Here is a 7971-nt window from a genome sequence, read left to right on the forward strand (position 1 = left end):
GAAAACTATTTTTAGGGCTGCCAACAGTGGGGTTCGAAACCACTATCTCCCGGATGCAAGCCCACAGCCGCGCGTCCCTAACCACACGACTAACTCGTCCGGTCTGGTCTGCAACTTGTAATAGAAGATCTTCAAGTAGGTTCTGTTACTCTGTTGCTTTCGTACGGAATGAGGGAAAAGAAAATAACCGAATCCCCTGCATTCCGTCAGAAAGTTCCCACTTGCTGTTTTGTTCTAATGTTGTTCTTTCCTGAGGACGTGTTAGTAGTATGACCAACAAACAGGATCATCTACATTGAATACCTTAGTCATCTTTTGATTCTTTCTTTCATGTCACATCCTGTCCAGTCCACTTAACTGTGTCCTTCTAATGCGTTAGTCTTATGAGGTTGCTCCTTTCTTTTCTCCTTGTATTTCAAATTTTGCTCTGGCTGACAGTCCTGGATAATATAGACTTATAAATACCGATAGTGGGATGCTGAGAATCGTTAGAGTTCTTCAGCCAGCAGTAAGATTCCTATTTTTTTTTTCGGTATGTGACCTTTCGTAGTCGGCACCACGATGTAGGGATAAAATGCCAGCCTCTTACCCTGAGACCCCAGGTTCGATTCCCGGTCAGTTCAGGAATTTTTACCTCAATATGAGGGCTGGTTTGGGGCCCACTCAGTCTATGTGATTATAGTTATTTAGGAGTTAGCTGACGGTGGTCTAGAAAGCCAAAATAAGGACCAAGAGGATTCGTCGTACTGACCACACGACACCTCGTATTCTGCAGACCTTCGGGCTAAGTACCGGCGGTTTGGTAGGCCAAGGCCCTGTTGCGCCATGGGGTTTTATTTGGTTTGGTTTGGTTTGGTGAGACGTCTTTTTTCCCCATAATTTTCTTTAACTTCAGGAAATGTTTTCCCACAGGTGATTTGACACTTCTCCTTACTATGCTTTCTTTCTTTCTTTCTTGATCTGTTTATCCTCCAAGGTCGGTTTTTTCCTCGGACTCAGCGAGGGATACCACCTCTATCGCTTCAACGGCAGTGTCCTGGAGCTTCAGACTCTGGGTCGGGGGATACAACTGGGGAGGATGACCAGTACCTCGCCCAGGCGGCCTCACCTGCTATGCTGAACAGGGGCGTTGCGGGGGATGGGAAGATTGGAGAGGATAGACAAGGAAGAGGGAAGGAAGCAGCCGTGGCCTTAGGTACCATCCCGGCATTTGCCTGGAGTAAAAGTGGGAAACCACGGAAAACCACTTCCAGGATGGCTGAGGTGGGAATCGAACCCACCTCTACTCAGTTGACCTCCCGAGGCTGAGTGGACCCCGTTCCAGCCCTCACACCACTTTTCAAATTTTGTTTCAAAGCCGGGAATCGAACCCGGGCCTCCGGGGGTGGCAGCTAATCACACTAACCACTACACCACAGAGGCGGACTTTACTATGTTTTGAGAATATAATCTTCTTTATAGGCTGTAATCAGTTCCTGCTCGATGTAGGACAGTTACGATTTCCGGCTCATTTAACTTTAGTCTATAACCTGTACACACACACACACACACACACACACACACACACACACACACACACACACACACACACACACACACACACACACACACACACACACACACACACACATATATATATATATACACACACACACATAGGAGGAAAGGGGTCGTTCTTATATTTGTGTTTACAAATAGCTTAACGTCGCACCGACACAATAGGTCTTATGACGACGATGGAACAGAAAGGGCCTAGGACTGGGAAGGAAGGGGTCGTGGCCTTAATTAAGGTATAGCCCCAGCATTTGCCTGATGTGAAAGTGGGAAAACCGAGCTCGATAGCTGCAGTCACTTAATTGCGGCCAGTATCCAGTATTCGGGAGATAGTAGGTTCGAACCCCACTATCGGCAATCCTGAAAATTGTTTTCCGTGGTTTCCCATTTTTACACCAGGCAAATGCTAGGGCTGTACCCTTATTAAGGCCACTGCCGCTTCCTTCCCACTCCTAGCCATTTCCTGTCCCATCGTCGCCATAAGACCTATCTGTGTCGGTGCGACGTAAAGCAAAAAAAAAAAAAAAGGGGGGGGGGAAACACAGAAAGCCATCTTCAGATTGAAGGGATACTTGAGGAGATTGCTTATCCAGCCAGCTTTTCTAGGATTCAGCAACTGCACTCAAGCCGTTCCACAACTCTCTGTACTCTACTCTGGAAAACGAGCTACCTTTTTGAGAGAAACCTTCTACTATCTAGAAGCACCATCCAGTGAAACATTTTTTAAGTGTTGATCATCTTAGAATTGTGAACAAATACGTGTAAGATGAAATTATGATGAGAAAATTATGTCCTCACTATTTTGCTCATAGGCTAATAATGTTCGTATAATTTTATGTCATATTTTTATAGATCAGTAACATATAATGGCGAGTCTCCATAGCTCAGGTGGCAGCGCACCGGTCTCACCGCTGGGTTCCGTGGATCAAATCCTTATCACTCCATGTGAGATTTGTGCTGGACAAAGCGGAGGCGCGACAGGTTTTTTTCCGGATACTCCTGTGTCGCACATCATCTTTCATTCCAGCGACACTCTCCATTTCCCCAGGGGAGTGCGACAGGCTTCGGTAGCCGGCACAAGTCTTACGCTCGCCACTAGATGGGGCTTCGTTCAATCCACTCCTGGCCCGGTCGAATAACTGGAAACAGGCTCAGGAATAACTTTTAGTTCTGCCTTGCAGAGAAGGATAATACAAGTACTCAACTTAAGCAAATCACCAGTCGCTCTTCGGCAAGGATCGGTTGATTATTCCAGTTGGTTCGCATGTAGCTAGAGAAGTTTTTAGGGTCCTTTTTCAGTTACGGGATAAGGAGATGGTACTCTCCAAATTCCCGACGTCCAATATTACGGTAATTTCATGGACTGCTATCCTTCTACAAGAAATTGTAAAATCAGTGTTGTCTAGCTGAAACTGTTCATCCCCTACTCGAAGAAGACATCTTTCACCATGAAAAGTTGCAAGTAAACTGGCGCTGGTCTTCAGCGTTCTACGTGTGCGCCGTTAGCACTTGCAAGCGCAGGAAACAAATGTTGACCGACGCAAGCAACAAGCACGCTGGTTTCTCAGCGTTCTACGTGTGCCTGCCCTTAAGAAGAGTCCTAACGTTCTGTTTCTTATTCTGGTCAAATTTAGCCAAATCGATCTCCTCTCACAAATTCGATTCACTCTCTCTTCATTTGTGATCCGATCTACCCATTACACCTTCAGCATTCTTCTGTAATACAACATTTCAAAAGCTTCTATTCTCTTTATTTATGAGCTAGTTACAGTCCATTATTCACTTCCATACGCTGCCACTTTCCAGACGAAAGTCTTCAAAAATATCTTTCTATTTCCTACATCAATGTTCGAAGTGAGCAGATTTCTTTTCTTCTGAAAGGTCTTCCTTGTTTGTGCTAGTCTGCATTTTGTGCCCTCCTTACTTCTGTCATTTTTCGTACCGAGCTCGATAGCTGCAGTAGCTTAAGTGCCGGCAGTATCCAGTAATCGGGAGATAGTGGGTTCGAGCCCCACTATCGGCCGCCCTGAAGGTGGTTTTCCGTGGTTTACCAGTTTTACACCAGGCAAATGCCGGGGCTGTACCTTATTTAAGGCCACGGCCGCTTCCTTCCAATTCCTAGGCCTTTCCTATCCCATCGTCGCCATAAAACATATCTGTGGCAGTGCGACGTCAAGCAAATAGCTATTATTATTATTATTATTAGTTATTCTGATACCCAAGTAACAATATTCATGTACTTCCTTTAAGACTTCATTTTTTTTTTTTTTGCTAGTTGCTTTACGTCGCACCGACACAGATAGGTCTTATGGCGACGATGGGATGGGAAAGGGCTAGGAAAGGGAAGGAAGCGGCCGTGGCCTTAATTAAGGTACAGCCCCAGCATTTGCTGGTGTGAAAATGGGAAACCACGGAAAACCATTTTCAGGACTGCCGACAGTGGGGTTCGAACCTACTATCTCCCGAATACTGGATACTGGCCGCATTTAAGCGACTGCAGCTATCGAGCTCGGTAGAATTCATTTTGCAATCCAGTATTTCCTACTTCATCTTGACTTCATTTGACTCCACTCCCATACAGAATATACATACATACATTATCATTATAGACTGTTATGCCTTTCAGCGTTCAGTCTGCAAGCCTCTGAGAATTTACTAAACGTCGCCACAATCCTCGATTTGCAACTAGTGTTGTGGCCTCATTTAGTTCTATACCTCTTATCTTTAAATCGTTAGAAACAGAGTCTAACCATCGTCGTCTCGGTCTCCCTCTACTCCTCTTACCCTCCATAACACAGTCCATTATTCTCATAGGTAACCTACCCTCCTCCATTCGCATCACATGACCCCACCACCGAAGCCGATTTATGCGTACAGCTTCATCCATCACGTTCATTCCTAAATTAGCATTTATATCCTCATTCCGAGTTCCCTCCTGCCATTATTCCCACCTGTTTGTACCAGCAATCATTCTTGCTACTTTCATGTCTGTTACTTCTAACTTATGAATAAGATATCCTGAGTCCACCCAGCTTTCGCTCCCGTAAAGCAAAGTTGGTCTGAAAACAGACCGAGGTAAAGATAGTTTCGTCTGGGAGCTGACTTCCTTCTTACAGAATACTGCTGATCGCAACTGCGAGCTCACTGCATTAGCTTTACTACACCTTGATTCAATCTCACTTACTATATTACCATCCTGGGAAAACACACAACCTAAACACTTGAAATTATCGACCTGTTCTAGCTTTGTATCACAAATCTGACATTCGATTCTGTTGAATTTCTTATCTACTGACATCAATTTAGTCTTCGAGAGGCTAATTTTCATACCATACTCATTGCACCTATTTTCAAGTTCCAAGATGTTAGACTGCAGGCTTTCGGCACAGTCTGCCATTAAGACCAAGTCGTCAGCATAGGCCAAACTGCTTACTACATTTCCACCTAACTGATTCCCTCGCTGCCATTTTATACCTTTCAGTATATGATCCATGTAAACTACAAACAGCAAAGGTGAAAGATTACAGCCTTGTCTAACTCCTGTAAGTACCCTGAACCAAGAACTCATTCTACTATCAATTCTCACTGAAGCCCAATTGTCAACATAAATGCCTTTGATTGATTTTAATAATCTACCTTTAATTCCATAGTCCCCCAGTATAGCGAACATCTTTTCCCTCGGTACCCTGTCATATGCTTTCTCTAGATCTACGAAACATAAACACAACTGCCTATTCCTCTCGTAGCATTTTTCAATTACCTGGCGCATACTGAAAATCTGATCCTGACAGCCTCTCTGTGGTCTGAAACCACACTGGTTTTCATCCAACTTCCTTTCAACGACTGATCGCACCCTCCTTTCCAAGATGCCAGTGAATACTTTGCCTGGTATACTAATCAGTGAGATACCTCGATAGTGTTGCAATCCTTCCTGTTCCCTTGCTTATAGATAGGTGCAATTACTGCTTTTGTCCAATCTGAAGGTACCTTACCAACACTCCACGCTAATTTGACTACTCTATGAAGCCATTTCATCCCTGCCTTCCCACTATACTTCACCATTTCAGGTCTAATTTCATCTATTCCTGCTGCCTTATGACAATGGAGTTTATTTACTATCCTTTCCACTTCCTCAAGCATAATTTCACCAACATCATTTTCCTCCTCCCCATGAGCTTGGCTGTTTGCAACACCACCATGATGATTTCCTTTTACATTGAGAAGATGTTCAAAATATTCCCTCCACCTCTCCAGTGATTCCCTGGGATCTATTATGAGTTCACCTGAATTACTCAACAAACTGTTCATTTCCTTTTTCCCTCCCTTCCTAAGTTTCTTTTTTACTGTCCAGAAAGGTTTCCCTGCTGCTTGACCTAGCCTTTCCAGGTTATTACCAAAATCTTCCCATGACTTCTTTTTGGATTCAACAACTATTTGTTTCGCTCTGTTTCTTTCATCTACGTACCAATCCCTGTCTGCCTCGGCCCTTGTTTGGAGCCATTTCTGATAAGCCTTCTTTTTACGTTTACAGGCTGCTCTCACTTCATCATTCCACCAAGATGTTCGCCTTTTCCCATCTTTACACACAGTTGTTCCTAGGCATTCCCTTGCTGTTTCTACTACAGCATCCCTGTATGCCACCCATTCACTTTCTATATCCTGAACCTGCTTACTGTCTACTGTTCGAAACTTCTCACTAATCATATCCATGTACTTCTGTCTAATTTCTTCTTCCTGGAGATTTTCTACCCTTATTCGTTTGCAGACTGATTTCACTTTCTCTACCCTAGGCCTAGAGATACTTAGTTCACTACAGATCAGATAATGGTCTGTATCATCGAAAAATCCCCGAAAAACTCGTACATTCCTAACAGATTTCCTGAATTCAAAGTCTGTTAAGATATAGTCTATTATGGACCTGGTACCCCTAGCCTCCCATGTGTACCGGTGAATAGCCTTATGCTTGAAGAATGTATTCGTAACAGCTAAACCCATACTAGCACAGAAGTCCAGCAAACGCTTCCCATTCCCATTAGCTTCCATATCTTCCCCACATTTACCAATCACCCTTTCGTATCCTTCAGTTCTATTCCCAACTCTCGCATTGAAATCGCCCATTAGCACTATTCTATCCTTGCTGTTGACTCTGACCACGATGTCACTCAATGCTTCATAAAACTTGTCAATTTCATCCTCATCTGCACCCTCACATGGTGAATACACGGACACAATTCTTATCCTAATTCCTCCAACTGACAAATCTACCCACATCATTCGCTCATTTACGTGCCTAACAGAAACTATGTTGCGTGCAATGGTATTCCTGATAAAGAGCCCTACCCCAGACTCTGCCCTTCCCTTTCTAACACCCGTCAAGTACACTTTATAATCTCCTATCACTTCCTCCTTATCTCCCCTTACCCGAATATCACTTACTCCTAGCACATCCAGATGCATCCTCTTTGCTGACTCAGCCAGTTCTACCTTCTTTCTTCCATAAGCCCCATTAATATTGATAGCTCCCCATCGAATTCCATTTCGTTCGCCAAGTTGTTTCCAAGGAGTCCCTCGCCTGTCAAATGGGAGTGGGACTCCATTACTCCCATAGGTCCGAGGCTTGCTTAAAGTGTTCTGAGCTCGGTAAATTCATGAAGCAGGATGCTGCCCTACTTGCACATAGGCCAAGTGAGGATCTCTCCTCTAACGGGTTATGGACCACCGGTGAATTTTATAGTCCTAGCCGACTGAAAACAAGGAGGGCCAGGACTCAGAATATGTCCGAGATGCCCACTCCCATTCCATAGCAACTGGTATCCCGACTCTCAGGACCACTTACTAGGCCACTCAGCCATTGCCCATGGTTCACGAACTAGGACGTGACTACAGTAACCCACAAACATGAACCACATACATAGGAAAAAAAAACCAGGGCCAAATCTGCACATTCGACAGTGTTGCTCCCGCGACCCGGCAAGACTATGGGAAATGAAGAGCTTATTATTATTATTATTGTTATTATTATTATTATTATTACTATTATTATTATTATTAAATAGTTTACGTTGTGTTTGATCACCACTTCTCCTCTCCTCTTCCCAGTCATAGAGATTTATAGACGTAATCAAGTTCTTTTCTCCTTTAGCGTCTGGTGTCTCTTCGCTTGGTGATTGACAGAATTTTCGTAGGTTAGTTGAGTGCAATTTTCCAATTGAGTTTTATTGCGTTGAGTGCAACAATCGTGTTTATAAATTGACTGTTCGTCTCAGTGCGCGTGACCTTCGGTTGAGACAAGTCTAAGTACCAGATGGGACATATTTCATTAGGCCCAAATAGAGAGCTGACGCTCTAGCCAGCACCTTACATGGCAGGACGACCAACTAATAAAGAATGGCAGCCACAAGGTAATGTCAGACACAG

This window comes from Anabrus simplex, chromosome 7, assembly GCF_040414725.1.
Source record: "Anabrus simplex isolate iqAnaSimp1 chromosome 7, ASM4041472v1, whole genome shotgun sequence".
NCBI classification, from domain to species: Eukaryota; Metazoa; Arthropoda; class Insecta; order Orthoptera; family Tettigoniidae; genus Anabrus; species Anabrus simplex.